Source organism: Silene latifolia, chromosome 11 (genome assembly GCF_048544455.1).
Source record: "Silene latifolia isolate original U9 population chromosome 11, ASM4854445v1, whole genome shotgun sequence".
NCBI lineage: Eukaryota > Viridiplantae > Streptophyta > Magnoliopsida > Caryophyllales > Caryophyllaceae > Silene > Silene latifolia.
In genome coordinates this window covers 165,353,645-165,370,817 of record NC_133536.1, presented here as the reverse complement: position 1 = coordinate 165,370,817, position 17,173 = coordinate 165,353,645, and the positions used below count along the sequence as shown (strand labels likewise).

The window sequence follows — 17,173 nt, the reverse complement described above, 5'->3', positions numbered from 1 at the left end:
TCCTTTCTCTCAGCTATATGAAGAAATAAAGAATGTCTCTACCCCTTCCACGCCAACTCCACTGCCGATTCTTCCTTCTGCAAGTGAAGAAATTGCCGAATTAAAATCCATTATGATGAGCATGTCACGGCAATCTGAAACGGTTATATCGGAATTGAAAGAACAAGTCGCGCAGTTAACACTCGCGACAGACCAAGCTAAGCTTCTTCCAATATGCGATCCAGTCAGTGCAATGAATTTTCAGAATGACCTTACTCATGAAGAAGACGAGGTTTTGATAGCTGACGATAACTCGGATGATGATTTAGACAAGTTTTGGAGGAAATACTTGTTGCGTGTGCTGTAAACACTCGATCGAGTGATTTTTCTACTCGATCGAGCAGTCTAACTCACCATATCACTCGATCGAGTGAAAATAGTGGTCGATCGAGAAGTGCAGAATTCAATGTTGGTCGATCGAGTGACAATCTTACTCGATCGAGTAACTATGCTGAAGAAATCACTCGATCGAGTGATAAACATGGTCGATCGAGTGAAAGAGAAAAAGCAATTGGTCGATCGATTGATAAAAGTACTCGATCCAGTACTTTAAGTGGCGGGGATCCTAATTTACTATCTAATACCGCCTCCGTGTCATCTTCCCCTGCTGTGGAGACGTCACGCATTGATAAGGGTAAAGAAAAAGTTGCGGGGCCACTCATCGCTACCAGGGTACCCTTCCCAAGTCGTCTGAAGGACGCAAAGATCGAGCAGCAGTACGGTAAGTTTGTGGACGTCGTGAAGAACCTCCAGGTAACCGTCCCTTTTTCCGAACTTGTTACTCAGGTACCCACTTACGCTAAGTTTATGAAAGATATTGTGACGCGTAAGAGAAATTTGAGTGAATTTGAGACGATTTCATTTATGGAAGAGTCTAGTAATTTGCTGTTGAATAAGGCCCCTCCAAAAATGAAGGACCCGGGCAGCTTTTCTATTACCTGTGTCATAGGCAATATGGTTATTGATAAGGCCCTTTGCGATTTAGGTGCCAGTGTTGGTGTCATGCCCCTTCCTATCTGCAAGAAACTGAAGATGAGTCATTTTAAAGTGACTAACACTACCCTACAGATGGCTAATAGATCTGTTAGGAGGCCCTTAGGTGTCTTAGAGGACGTGCCCTTGAAAATAAGCAAGCTTTACATCCCAGTAGATTTCATTATTTTGGATATAGCTGAGGACACTCGGACCCAAATTATCTTAGGAAGACCATTCCTTTGTACAACTGGGGCCGTTATTGATGTCAGACAAGGCCGTTTGACTCTTGCAGTAGGGGATGACACTATCACTTTCAGTCTGCCCAGTACTTTAGCTCGCCCAATGATAGAGGACACTTGCTATTCGGTTGATATTATTGACGAGTCTATTTATGACTTCTGGTCGGGTTCTTTTATGAAGGACCCACTAGAAGCTCTTATGCTTTTTGATGAGTGTGCAGATAGCCCAGACAACGATGACGCTGCGTTGGATTTGCTTGTTGATGATTTAGATGAGCATGAGGGAGAGCAGGTGGAACAAATGATTAGCACTCTTTGCTCCATTGAGGTAAAGGTACCGGAACGTAAGCCTCTCCCTTCTCATCTTAAATATGTTTTCTTAGACGATACAGAGCAATATCCAGTCATTGTTAGTGCCAAGCTTAGTGATGATCAGCTGACCTCTTTGTTAGCTGTGCTTAAGAAAAACAGGGAAGCAATGGGCTATTCACTGGACGATATCACGGGGATTAGTCCCGATATTTGTATGCACAGGATAGAGCTGGAGGAGGATCACAAACCTTGCAGACGGTGGTCGGCCGGCTGAACCGAGAAGATGCGAGGATGTCGTGATGGTGAGGTAATGAAGTTTGTTGGATGCGGTATTATTTATTTCGTCGGTAATTCTAAATGGGTGAGTCCATGCAGGTGGTCCCGAAGAAAGGAGGGACAACTGTTGTTAAGAATGAAAAGAATGAATTAATACCTACTCGAGTAGTGACTGGTTGGCGGATGTGTATAGATTACAGACAGCTGAATGCCGCCACTAAGAAAGATCACTTTCCCCTTCCTTTTATTGATCAAATGGTAGAAAGGTTAGCTTCTCATAAATTTTTCTGCTATTTAGACGGTTATTCAGGGTTCTTTCAGATCTCTATCCACCCAGACGATCAGGCTAAGACTACATTTACCTGTCCCAAGGGCGTTTTTGCGTATCGCAGAATGCCTTTTGGTTTGTGCAATGCCCCTGCCACCTTCCAAAGGTGTTTGATGGGGATATTTTCAGAGTATATTGAGTCTATCATGGAAGTTTTTATGGACGATTTCAGTGTATATGGAAGTGATTTTTCTAACTGTCTGTCTAACCTTGAGAAAGTGTTGCGTTATTTGTATTGATGTTAATCTTGTCTTTGAATCGGGAGAAGTGCCACTTTATGGTCAACGAGGGAGTTGTCTTAGGGCACTTAGTTTCTGATAGGGGAATAGAAGTTGATAAAGCAAAGGTGGAAGTGATTCAGCAATTACCACCTCCTTTTAATGTTAAGGGGGTGAGGAGCTTCCTTGGTCACGCCGGCTTTTATCGCCGGTTTATCAAGGATTTCTCCAAAATTGCTAAACCACTTACACGATTCTTTGCTTAAGGATGCCCCTTTTGTGTTTACTGATGCTTGTCTTTCTGCTTTTAACAGGTTAAAGCAGGCCTTAGTCTCTGCGCCGATCATACAACCTCCCGACTGGGACTTGCCATTTGAGATCATGTGTGATGCGAGTAACTATGCACTAGGAGCGGTGCTTGGCCAGAGGAAAGACAAAGCCTTGAATGCTATCTACTATGCGAGCCGAACTCTGGATGAGGCTCAAGTGAAGTACACTACCATCGAGAAGGAGTCGTTAGTTTGTAGTTTATGCCTTAGTGAAGTTTCGTACTTATTTAGTTGGGTCAGAAGTCACTGTTTTTACTGACCATGCAGCTTTGAGGCATCTCCTTGCAAAGAAGGAGGCCAAACCACGGCTACTGAGATGGATACTCTTCCTTCAGAAGTTTGATTTGCAGATTAAGGATAAGAAAGGAGCTGAGAACGTTGTAGCTGATCACTTATCGCGACTGATGCGACAAGAAGGGGAAGATTCTCTACCCATTGATGATTCTTTTCCTGACGATACTTTGATTGCTGTTATATCGTCTATTGTTAACCAAGAACCTTGGTATGCAGATATATCTAACTTCGTTGTCGGTGGCAAGTCGCCGCCCGACCTTTCTCATCAAAAGAAGCGTTTTCGTATAACGCTAGCGATTTACGGGATGATCCTTACTTGTTTAAGGAATGTGCGAGATGGTCTCTCTACAGACGGTGTATTCCGCAGTGGGAGACCAAAATAGTCCTGGAAGGCTGCCACTCCTCTTCATATGGTGGTCACCACGGTCCATCGCGCACCGTGGCTAAGGTACTTCAGTCTGGTTTTTACTAGCCTTCATTGTTTGCTGATGATAGGTCTTTTGTTTCAGCCTGTGATGCTTGCCAACGGTCAGGGAACATTTCAAAGAAACATGAGATGCCACAAAACGGCATCCTAGAGGTTGAGGTTTTCGATGTCTGGGGCATTGATTTCCAAGGACCGTTCCCATCCAGTAAAGGTAACAGGTATATCTTAGTGGCTGTAGACTATGTGTCGAAATGGGTTGAGGCAATTGCCTCACCCCATTGTGATGCTAAGACCGTGGTAAAAATGTTTAAAAAGATCATATTCCCCCGATTTGGTGTCCCTAGGGTCATCATTAGTGATGGGGGAATGCATTTTAAAGAAAAGAAACTCACTTCTATACTGTCTAAAGTTGGTGTCCAACACCGGCGAGGTTTGGGGTATCATCCCCAAACTAGTGGTCAGGTAGAGGTCTCTAATCGCGAGTTGAAAGAGATCTTGTCTAAGGTAGTTTCTAAATCACGGAAAGACTGGAGTCTTAAGCTAGAGGACACATTATGGGCTTATAGAACTGCCTTTAAGACACCAATTGGTGCATCACCTTATAGGCTAGTTTATGGGAAATCGTGTCACTTACCTATTGAATTGGAATGTAAGGCCTGGTGGTCAATTCGTGAGCTTAATTATGATCCTAATTTGTGTGGTCAGAATCGTCTTTTGCAGCTAGATGAATTGGAGGAGTTTAGGCTTAAGCCTATGACAGCTCGCGGATTTATAAAGAAAAGACGAAGAGATGGCATGACAAGAGAATCTTACCTCGTGAGTTTCATGTTGGGCAAAAGGTGCTGCTGTTCAATGCCCGATTGAGATTATTTCCTGGCAAGCTGAAGTCCAGGTGAAGTGGTCCTTATACGGTGAAAGCTGTTACCAAATTTGGATCCGTAGAGCTCGAAGACTCCGAGGGGCACAGGTTCAAGGTAAATGGCCAATATGTGAAGCATTACCACGAGGCGAATGAAGCGGACAATCGTGTTGAAGTCTTGCGCTTCGAAGAGCTTGACGCGCCAGTTAATTGATGCCAGAAAGGTCGTGCGGGACCTCTTAAACCAGCGCTCTCCGGGAGGCAGCCCGGACTGTTTTATTGTACTTCTGTTGAACTATTTATTTTTCTTTAGCTTTACGTTGAAATTTAGACGCTGTTTTACGAACTTTCCATGTGTTTCCTTGCTTTTAATGCGTGTTTTGCAGATCAAAGTACTCGATCGTATGATGTTGTGCTCGATCGAGCACTTTTTGAGGCAGCTTTCACTCGATCGAGTGATATTGTCCTCGATCGACCAAAACAGTAACCATGCTTACTCGATCGAGTGGTTTTCTACTCGATCGAGTCCTTCCAATGCACCAGTTTACTCGATCGAGCTGTTCCAGGAGCTCGGTCGAGTGGTTTTGACTCCCAGCTGTTGTTTTTACGTCTATGGAGCTACTGCTTGACTTTCTTTGACCTTCCATGTTCATGGTCGGTTTGGGGAGGTCCCTCCTTATGACGTTTTGTAAGTTTTCCGACTCCACTTCTCCTTTTCCTTTTGTTTGCATTTCTTTCCCTATTTTTGGTACAATTAGGGCATTGTACGGTTTGGTTTGGGGAGGTATGCATCCATATCTGTGTCTGCATGTTTTCTTGCATTTTTGCTTCCACGTTTATTATTTCCGCATGCATTGTTATTTAATTAACTCCAAAAAAAAAAAAAAACAAAAACAAAATTTTTTTTCAAAAATTTCATGTTTAATTTGAGTCGGAACGTTTGAACATTGACGCTACTTTGAACCCTTACTTGAGCCTGGCATATTCTTGACGTTTAGTTGGTGTGATTATGTGCATAATATACGAGTTTTTGTTTCTTTCATATCTGAACGAATAGACTTGATTCATTATGTCGGCAATCTACATTACATTCTGAGGTTAGAGCTTTTAAACTGGTGACATTCATGACCGGTTTCATTCAGGATGTGAGTAGTACTCTCTTTAAGACATGTAACATCAAATTGCATAAGCATGAGTCTAGTCTTCTTAATACCTGTATGCATTCGGTCTGTGGATGGTGACACGTGTTAGGAGAGGCAGTCCCCTTTATTTCATTCTACCCATGAGCCTCACATAACCAAATTGCCTTTTTGTCCTATCAACTACTTTTTATAATACTTCCTACCCTAGCTGAGCTAGTAATGAGTAATTCTTGGAATGTTTTCCTGCAATATGGTTATTTCATCTGATTTCAAAAGATGGTGGAAGAATTGAAGGGAAAGAAAGAAAGAAAAAAAAATGTTGAATTGAAAAAAAAAAGAGAACGAAAGAAAAAGAAAAAAAAATGCGAAAAAGAAAAGAAGAAGAAAAAGAAAGAAAAATCACATATGAAAAAGAATGAGAATTGTATAATGATTCACACTCCCATGTCTTATCTATATTTTATGGGGAGTTGACGATTTTTGGTGTTTTGTGAGTTTAGTGCATAATTTTTGCACCGTTTCATCTTCTTCATTATGAGTACGAAGTTGGGATGCGATTTATATTTGGATCCGTTGTTGCTAGCCTGGCTATTAACCCCACATATCCAAATTCATTTTAGCCCCTTCTTACCCATTACCTCACTTACCCAAGTGTAAGTCCTCGGCATGTGTCTTGGTCATTAGTATGGTTGGAATGCATATGTACGGTTGTAGAGACCTTATTGATGTTAACTGCATGCATGTTCTTATAGGTCGAGTTAGGTGAGTGTCTTACTTCTTCCTATCTTTTACATATATACTCACCATGTCCCTGATTTTGAGTGACGAGCGACCCGTGAGAGTCCGATATCTTTTGAGTCTTGCAAGGTCGACGGTTCAGTAAGTTTGAAACATTGATTTAACTCGTTTGCACTTCTCATTTGTCACTTGTCATTTTGTTGCATTAAATTGGTTTTAGTGGTTGATTTGTAGCTGATGCGTTGGTCCCGTTCCATTGTTCACCTTAGTTATATTCATATTTGCTTGGGGACAAGCAAAGGTTTGGTTTGGGGAGATTTGATGCGTGTCTTTTATATAAGGTTTTCACCTCATTTTACACGCATTTCTGTACTTTTTATGTGGCATCTGGCTACAAATACCCCCGAATATTCTACTTTGGTCCGTTTATTGTAATTTGCAGGAATTGACCGAAGAGGAGCTAAATCGAACCTAATCCGTCCCATTTGCATGCATTCATGGAAAATAAGGAGCCGGAGCTTGGAAATCTAACACTTGGAAGACGCGTGAGCTGAGTATGGGAAGCAATTCAAGGTCTAACGTGCCTATATAGCTCGATCGAGTAGTAAGCCACTCGATCAAATGCTTTATATACTCAAGACTGGTCGATCGACCAGTTTAAGGAGCCAATCGAGGAGTTTTTGCAAGAGGTGCTCGATCGTGTGGTTTGTTACCACTCGATCGAGTGGTTTGGTGATGAAGTGCTCGATCGAGTAGATTATTTCTACTCGATCGAGTGGTTTATGGCGCTTTAGTTAATTTCCGCCTAATTATTTCATGGGCTTTTGTAATTAGTCCATAGATTAGGTTTTAGGATGGATTTTAGTAGAAGACTGAGGAGTGAACTACGTGAAGGAGGCTCTCTCTCTCTTTGACGTTCGTTTTACTGTAGTTCTTGTGACTGTACTTTGGGTTTTATTCTTCCTCTATACTTTGCTACTCGGATTCGGATTTTTTAATTGGTATTATCATTCTAGTTTTATTCTTAATCTTATTTATTGCTTTAATTCTTCTTCTCTTTATTATCATAATTGCTTAATTGAACCCTTATTAGTTTCGTCATCATGTCTAGTTTTAATTATCTGTTTGTTGTTATTGATAATTCAATGATTATGAGTAGCTAATTTTCTTATGCTGAGACTATAGGGGATCCATAATATGAAGGGAGAGTAATCGATTTACTAGGTTAATGCTGGTACTGTCTTTGTTGGTTAAATGCTACAATTAATTGTATCTGTTTAATTGAGTCGACGCAATTAGACATTTAATTCTTAGTGATCCTTGACTTGGACCGAAAGGTTTGAAAAGGCGAGACTTATAGCGAACAATAGAGTATTGCTGTGAGGGTGAAAGTTAAGCTGTTTACACTTTAGGGTGAATTAGGGACCGAAAGGTGACGTTCGCTACCCCTTAGACCGTATTTGCATTGACCTGAGACCTAGATTACTTGACCGGATGATTATGGTGAACCGTTTGTCTTAGCTGTTCTTCTCTATCTGTTTATTTCCTCCCTTTTATTCTCTTCTCCTTATTCTCTTTAGTTTAGAAAATCACTTTTATAAACCCCCAATTCGGTTACCTTGACGAACTTAGATTTAGCTGACAAATTCCTACCTTTCTGTGGATTCGACCCGACTTCCCTAGCTATATTAGTTAGAGCCAGTTGGTTATTTTTGACAGGTACGCGACAGACGTGTCAATGCCTCAAGTCCTGGTCCCGACGGATGATCCCCAGCTCCTGGCCCGCGATCACCGACATGGCTGCCTCCAACTCAACACGGACCCGAGCAAGCTCCGTCGGATTCGCAATGCCCTACAAAACACAATAACAGATCCTCAAGATCTAAAAACGTGAAATACAACGCCAAACACACAAAAACAGCACACAAAACGTACCTGAGAAAGCCGAGCCTCCCTCGTAGCCAGGTCACCAGTAAGCGCCCTCCAGCGGTTAGCCATCCGCCACAAGTTCTGGTGACTAACATTCGTCACCTGCAAAACAAAAATGTCCTTCAATACAATGTAAGGCAAAGTATAATCGGAGAAAGTGTTCAAGTCAGGAACTCACCCTCAGAACAATCAACCTCCACTCCATGCCGGCATCGGTCACCTCGGCCGCCGCGGGTTCCGGTAAGCGCAACTGAAGCTCCTCGCCACCCGACCCCTGAAAAGTGGTCTCCTATTAATAGAGGCAAAGCTGGGGGCTGAGTCCTCATCAGCGGGTCGACTCCCTACCATTTAGATCCACATAAAAGATGACAAACCCTCCTATTAATAGAGGCAATGGAAACAAAAAAACAGAGGAAAACATACCTCAATCGTGTACCAAGCAACCCTCGACAACCGGAAGGTGTCGTAGTCAACGCCCCACAGCAACAGCTCCTCACCTCCCTGACCGTGAAGGTGCTCCTCAACCTCGTCAGGGGCCAACTCCTGGAACAACAACCTAGGCGGGTCAACCGGCACGACGAAAGTCTCGGTAAAGCACTGGCCAAACGCTCGCCCAAGTACCAAACCGGCGCAATCGCCGTCTCCAAGTATAGACGCATGGACCTGCGAGGCCGGAAATGCTCCCTGATGGCAGCCGGTACACCCGTGTAGTACTCCCAAGGCCGCCCAACAAACTGCATTCGAAACAAAGCTATTCAGCTAACTGGGGGCATCATGAGCTACCTAATTGATGTGACCATAATTGGCGCATATTTAGCCCCCGAATTACCATTGTTTCCATGCTTTTTAGTGCCTATTTGGGTCATTTCTTATCTTTAGTTCTTTGTTTTGCATATTCTTTGAGATTTTGATCCCTTGGTAGGAAAGGAGTAAGAATCTTGCATTTTCATGGCAAAACGAGGCTAAATTGATTGTATTCAATGACCAAGCATCAAGAAGAGACAAGACTAGAAGGCCTTTGTACATATTATAGTAGAAGAACAATGTTGAGAAAGGATCCTTGCGTCCCCAAGGAAATCTCCAAGGAATTTATGAAGAAAAGGGAAGAAAAGAAGAAGAATTGAAGCTGACCAACAATCCGAACGGATTGCAGACAATCCGTCCGTCCAGCCTCAACAATCCGAGCGTCCCTCCTTGGAATCCGCTCAGATTCCCCCAGCACAATCCGAGCGTCCCTCTCCTGAATCCGCTCGGATTGCACAGCCCAAATCCGGCCGTCCCGACTCTAATCCGCACAGTTTCCCGACAAAGACGGATTTCATTCTTCAAGCTACGAAAAGAGAAGCCCTTCTCTCGTAAAAACGGGTCCTCCTTGCTCAACTTAAAAGTGTAATTACTAGTTTAGCCCTTAGTTAACCCTAATGCATCCTCCCTAATTTTCACTATAAATACCCCATTAGTCTAATTAGAGGAGCATGTTCTTCTTATCAATATTTAGAGTAGTTAATATCAATCAAATCTCTCTTCAATATTGTAATCAAGTATTAATCAAGTATTAATCAAAGTTTTAGTTCTTTAAATCTCTCTTGTTCTTCCTTTATTTTGGGTAATTAGAAGATTATTGGGTTTATTGGGAGATTGACAACCTTCCATCAATCATCAAGTTCTTCTATTATTCTTTGCATTATTATTTTGGAATCATTAGTAGGTATAATCTCTTAATCCCTTTTAATTATTGTTAATTACTTTCATTTATTTATCATGTTTCATATTGTTGGTATGATTGACAACCTTGCTAGCATGATCAACATGATAATGAGTGAGTAGTATCTTAGCTAGGGTTTAATGGGTGATTAGGGGAAACCAACATGGGGAATGATCCATGCTTAAATCAATATGCTTTCATATCTTATTTGCTTGCTTGTTTTGATCTTAATACATGCACATGTTATATTTGATGAAATGTTAAGCCTATGAATCCTTGCATTTACTATCATCTCCTATCTTTTCAGTGAGACTTGTAAGACATAACCCAACTCGAGTCTTGTTAGACCATGCATGTGTTGAGTAGGAAAGATTAAGTCGACTTGTAGGTGTTGTACAATCTAATCGATTCGGCTCCGGGACCCAAACTTTCCTAGGATTGTAAGATATAACCCAACTCAATCCATCACAACAATAATTGCTTGCTTATAACTTGAGAACATGTTTGTATGATCATATCCCATGATTCCCCTATGAACCCATGACACCCTAGTGCCTTTAATCAATTGTTTACACCCCTTATTTTATTCATCTTGCTAGTTTATTTTCATTGTTATTTTAGTTTAGTAACCTTCTACATCAACCCAATTTGTGACACCCCTAGACACTACTAGTTACAATAGAATTCTCATTTCAATACCCGTCCCTTGGGATCCGACCTTTACTTGCCTCTTTACTAATTGTAGAGTTGTTTGTGAAGTATAAATTGTGTTTTGTATCGACCATTGACCAACGACCACATATACTTAATTGTGAACACGAAATGGCCTCGATCAAAAATGGCGCCGTTGCCGGGGACGGTGTTTAATTGATTTAAGATTTCTTTTATTGCTATTAGTTGTGTCTTTTTCACCTTGGGGAAGTAAAACTCCTCAAGGTTTGTTCTAATTGTTTTTGAGTTGTTTGATATTTTGCATGTCTAGAAGGTTACAAGGTGATTTGTTACCTTTTGACCGTGAAATCGAAAGAACCTTGACGAATAATAGGAGACTTGTTAGGAGGAATTTGAGAGGTGTTGGTGAAGTTGTTCAACCCACTAGTGAGTTTGTCAATCCTTTCGCAATAGAAGGAGAAGAGAACCCATTAAACAATATCCCACAAAATCCACCTACAATGCCTAAATTCTCGTCACACTCTATACCCACCGAGGAGAATCTACCAAATGGTACTCCTACACCGCAACATCTCACCGGTAATTTTATTGCCAAGTCCGCCTTCATTCAATTAGTTGAGAGGAGCCAATTTGGGGGGATGCCAAGTGAAGACCCTCATTCTCATATGGAAACCTTTTGTGATTATTGTGATGCTATCTCTCAAACGGGCGTGACTCAAGACCAAATAAGATGGGTCTTATTTCCTTTTTCGTTAATCGGCACCGCAAAGCAATGGTTGAAGGGCCTTGATAAGGCCACCCTTGGAATAGATTCTTGGAAGAAGTTAGCTCTAGCTTTCTACAAAAAATTCTACCCACCGGAAAAGACTAACATGCTAAGAGCTCAAATTACGGGTTTTAAGCAAAGGGATGAAGAATCTTTGTATGAAGCTTGGGAGCGGTTCAAAGGTGTTTGTCGCTCATGTCCTCACCATGGACTTAGCGAATGGTTTTTAGTACAACAATTTTGGAATGGTTTATGTGAAGATTCAAGAAACATTCTCAATATGGGATCAAATGGAATGTTCACCGAAGTTGATGACAATCAAACATGGAACAAGATTGAGGAAATGGCGGTCCATAATTCACAATATAGTAGACCTCGCAAGGCTACTAGAGGAGGAAAGTATGAAGTGGACTCCGTTACTCAATTAGGTGCTCAACTTAGTGCTCACATTGACACAATCAACTTGAAGTTTGAACAAGCTATGGCTAGACTTGAGGAAAACTCAAAATCATCAAAGCATCATGTAAATGCCATGACGGCATCCTCATCAATCCCAAGTGGGATATGTGAGAATTGTGGAACTTTGGGTCATGACCCAAGTGAGTGTAGGGGAACAACCGAACAAGTTAATGCTTTCCAAGCTTACAAGAGTGGTACCCCTTATTCAAATTTTTGCAATGAAAACACCAAGTTCCATCCAAATCTCTCATACAAAAGCCAAAATGTTCAAAACCCTCAAACAACATGCACTCCACCACCCATGAGAAACCAAAATCAAAGACCCTTTTACAATCAAAACCAAGGTTACCAAAATCAAAATCCATACAATCACCAAAATGACCAAGGTTTTGATGTCCAAAAAGCGGTCCTTCAAATGCAAAAGAATCAACAAGAATTTTTCACTCAAATGCAAAAAGATAGCCAAGCAAAAGACACCACCATCAACAACATTCTAGCTCACACCAAGATGTTGGAAACACAATTGACTCAACTAGCATCTTCAAGCTCACAAAGACAAAAGGGGCAATTACCACCTCAAAGTAATCCCCCTAGACATGAAACGGTTAGTGCCATTCACTTGAGAAGTGGTACAAGGTATGAGGCACCGAAGAAGCAAGTTGAGGATGAAGTTGTGCAAGCTAGTGAAAAGGAAGAGATTGTGCAAAACTCCAAAGATGGAGAATCATCAAAAGAAGAAGGTTCAAAGAAAAATGAAGACAAGGCCAAAGAGAAGGAGCCCATTGTGATTAGACTTCCTTTTCCAAGTCGTCAAGCCAAGCCCAAATTTGATGATCAACTTGGAAAGTTCATGGAGATTGTGAAGAATTTAGAAGTCTCAATTCCTTTCACGGAATTAATCAATCACGTTCCGGCCTATGCAAAGTATATGAAAGATATCCTCACAAAGAAGAAGTCGATCCGGAAACTTGAGACTATCGCCTTCACTAAGGTGAGTAGTGCAATACTTCAAGGGAGTTCACCTCCAAAGTTAAAGGATCCGGGAAGCTTCTCAATACCGTGTACCATCGGCGACACGACGATCAACAAAGCCTTATGTGATCTAGGGGCTAGTGTGAGTGTCATGCCGTACTCGGTAAGTAAAAGGTTGGGAATGGGAGAGCTTAAATGCACCAATATCACACTCCAAATGGCCGATAGATTGACGAAGACACCATTAGGGATATGGGAAGATGTCCCCGTGCGAATTGGGAAGTTTTTCATCCCGGTGGACTTTGTCATTGTTGATATGGAGGAAGATTCCAACATTCCGATCATCTTAGGAAGACCTTTCCTACACACCGCGGGTGCGGTAATTGATGTGAAACATGGAGAGCTTACTCTAGAAGTGGGAGATGAAAGCATAACTTTTAATCTTGACAAGACCATGAGAGCTCCTCGTTTGCATGAGCCATGTTTCATGATTGATCATTATAGCCGGAAGGATGAAAGGAAGAAATCGGAACTCCAATGGAAGAAGAAAGATGAAGATGCTCCATTCAAAGAGCAAGTGAATTGTGACAAGGAGAGCTTGCAAGGCTCATCAAAATCAACCAAGGAAGAAGAGGATGGCCTCATTGGCCAAGAGAAGAAATTGGGAGAGTTGTCTCCATCTAAGCAAGAGATTTTCAATGATCAACTCAATGAAGTTTGTGGTCTTTGGGACGACGAGTTTGAAGGGATTTTTAATCCCTACATTGGGCATGCCATCGATCATGATCAACAACAAGGGCCACGGTCTATTGAGGACCTCTACCATAATAATGAACAAGCTTTTGATTACTTCTTCAAGGTGTTGAGCAACATCAACAACACCTTGAACATGCCCCCTTGACATCTCATCAAGAATGAGAGTTTGGTGGAGTCCTCCCTAAACCACCACTTGTAAATATTTCTAACTCCCTAACTTACATTTCAATTTTTTGCATTGCATTTTTGTCATTTTTGGATTTTTATTTACTTTGATCAAAATAATTGTCATGTAAGAGAGAAGTGAGGGAGGGACTAATGACTTCAATTGATGTGTAGTGCCTTACCTTAGTGTGGGGATGGCAATTGCCTAGGCTATTCATGCCTTAGTAGTGCCCCCACAATGAAGAACACAAGAAATGAAGAAGAATGGAAGAATGGTAAAGGGAAATGCATTGTGCACGAATGGAATGAATCCGGGTACAAAGGACCAGAATCCGAGCGGATTGTACAAAATCCGCCCGTCTTCAACAATCCGAGCGTCTGCCGAGAAGACGCCCGTCCCGAGCCGAGCTGAGAAAATTGAGAATTCTTGATCGTTAAAAAATCCGAGCGGATTTCTGGAAAGACGCCCGTCTCATAGAATCCGTCCGTCTTGTGAAGAAGACGCCCGTCTTTGCAGCTGAAGAAAACAAAGAAATTTCTCTGGACTGAAATCCGTCCGTCCTGCAGCAAATCCGCCCGTCCCATCACAGAAGAATCCGAGCGGATTCCCCAGAATCCGCCCGTCTTTAGGCGAGCTTCTGAAAATTTTGAAGCTGCAGAATCCGCACGGATTGTGCCTAATCCGCACGGATTGCCCCTGTGTTTTTGAAAAATTCGACTCCTTTAAATACCCTCCCACCTTCATTCCTTCATTTATAAACACTACCCACAACATCAAAACCCTCATCCTCTCCATCACAAAAACAAAAACCCTCAACAAAATCCACCAAAATCAAATCAAACCATCATTCAACAACAAAAGGGTGATCATGAAACCCCCTCCTCTTCCATTGTTATACCGCCTTACCCCTTTGTGTATGAAGAGTTCAAACCGGAAGGAGTTGAAATTGGGAAAGACTATGTCACTCTTCTTATGCAAGCCATGCACAAGCAAGCTTATGAAGATCGGAAGAATGCATATTTGGCTCAATATCCTCCCCTCTTACATTTAGCTAGGCAAGGACTCCTTGATCCATCTTGTCCTTTGCCTAGTTGGGCGGATAAAGAAGCCTTGTTTCCGGGTGCATCTAGGGACGTGGTGGAAGACAATGAGGTTGTTGGAAATGGTGAAGAATTTGATGATAACATTGAGGAAGAAGCAAATGGAGATGAAGAAAGAGATGGTGAAGACGATGATGAACAAGATGATGGAGAAAGTAAAGAAGAAAGTGCCAAGGAAAGTGGCAATGTGACCACTTTTCATGAGGGAAGTGATGATGATGATAGCATGATGGAGGACTAGCAAGCCTTGGAGACTCCTACACTCCCTTGGTTTGTGTCTATATTTCTTTGTATTTTATTTCATTTTGATCATTGTTGGTTTAGTCCTAGCAACATCAAAGGACTCACACCTCGGTACCATTGAGGTGTTCTTTATTGTTCCCATTTGTAAAATCCAAAATGACAATCTAGTTTCATGCATAGCATAGTGTGTGCATGAACTATACCCATCCTTGACATTAGCAATAGTGTCTTATTTGGTTTGGGGAAGTTAATGCATACACAACGGGAGGTAATCTAAATTATCCTCTCCGTCATAACAAAAACCATGCATCATGTAGTGTAGCTTAGTGTAGAATTGCATTTAGTATAGAAATCATACATCATCTTTGCATAATTTCCATCATTTTGGCCATTGAGGACAATGCCCATATTAGTGTGGGGATGGGAATTCTAACACTTAACTTTTATTCAAAAACCATAAAAATTGAAAAATTTCAAAAATCATAAAAATTGAAAAATTGAAAAATCCAAAAGCAAGTTCATTTCCTTTGTATATATTGTCTTGTATATATTGTGTTTGTTCATCCTTGTTCACTTTGATTGACTACGCCACATCCGAGACATGAGGATATTGAAGACCGCATGGTATGATCTTTCCAATCTCATTTTTCCTCTTTATGTTAATGACTATGTGGCTTTATTTTGATTGATGCGGTAAAAACAATGTGAACTTAGGACTTGCATTTAGTTTATTTGGCATATTAGTTGGTAGAATCATTTGCATTAGGATGTTTATATGTTAGTTGCATCATGGCATAAAGTTTGCATGTTAGAAAAATTTTGCGAAATCGTCTACTTGGGAAGCTTGACAAGTATATATAGGCCATAGTAGATGCTTTTTATTCTTAAGACTTTGCTTGTTAGAATGCTTGTAAAACACCCTAGGATGTGTCATGCTAGTATCCTTTGACCCATGGTTTAAGGCCTAGTCAAGAGTACCTTGTGGTGTGATAACTCCTTGGCTACCGTTTATTCCAAGGTGACCCTTGAAACCATGCATACTTCCATCATTCATCCATGTTCTACCATATTTTTGTCATCAAAGGGAATGGGCACAAAAAGAAATTGTTCAAAAATTTGAGTTCAATGAAACCAAAAGTGAAAGAAAGTTTGCAAAAATTGCACCAAATGAAAAGAGGAGCAAAAATAGACTCCTAAAGCTTCAAATACAAGGCACCCTCGTTACTAATTGGGGTGACTTTGAAAATGTTCAAAAAGAAATACAAAAAGTTGTCAAGTATTGAAATGCCAAAAATCAAAAAGAAATGGCAAGAAAGTGTTCTCAAATGTCAAATGCCACAAGAAATTGGGGGGAAAAACAAAAACAAAAGCAAACTCCCAAAATGAAACTCAAATATCTATTAATCCCTTCATCCATCGTATCCATTTTTGTGCATGGTAGAGAGGGGACGACCCTTCTTCTTGTCTAGGCAAGAGGGGGAATTCCGCGATCCTCCAGTGTTTCTAACACTATAGGGAGTCTACTCTTGACAAAAGCATTTAACGATTGAGGACAAAGGTACCCTAGCTTGACACAACTTGGAGGTGATTTATTGGTATCCTTCTAGGCTTAGTAGTTTGAACAAATTGCATCTATGAAGGATTGTGTACCCTTAAATTGCTTCCCTTGTAGATAATTTCCGCCACTTAGATGAGGAAAGTGGCTATTCTTTTTGTAGATGCATCCATTATGTGATTTTATGTGCTTTAATGATTGGATGTATCGCCATTTTGGCAAGCCCCACCTTGCCTTGCAAGAAGGCATCCTACCTCATGGTTGTCTTGTTGTGAGTTGAAGGGGCGGAGTGAGACCCGCTAATTGTCTCATATCGGCTATTATTATTAGGATAGGTTAGTATTGGTCCTAGTCTTTATCACCTCTTTACTCGGGACGAGCAAAGGTTCGGTTTGGGGATATTTGATGTGACCATAAGTGGCGCATATTTAGCCCCCGAATTACCATTGTTTCCATGCTTTTTAGTGCCTATTTGGGTCATTTCTTATCTTTAGTTCTTTGTTTTGCATATTCTTTGAGATTTTGATCCCTTGGTAGGAAAGGAGTAAGAATCTTGCATTTTCATGGCAAAACGAGGCTAAATTGATTGTATTCAATGACCAAGCATCAAGAAGAGACAAGACTAGAAGGCCTTTGTACATATTATAGTAGAAGAACAATGTTGAGAAAGGATC

At 41.2% G+C, this 17,173-nt stretch overlaps 1 non-coding gene across 1 annotated transcript; it reads right to left on the bottom strand.

Moving 5' to 3' along the window:
- Window positions 1-11,354: 11,354 nt before the first annotated feature.
- On the bottom strand, window positions 11,355-11,461 carry LOC141616483 (small nucleolar RNA R71). Its single transcript, XR_012530830.1, has one exon. It is a non-coding gene; the product is annotated as a small nucleolar RNA R71 (small nucleolar RNA).
- Window positions 11,462-17,173: the final 5,712 nt, after the last annotated feature.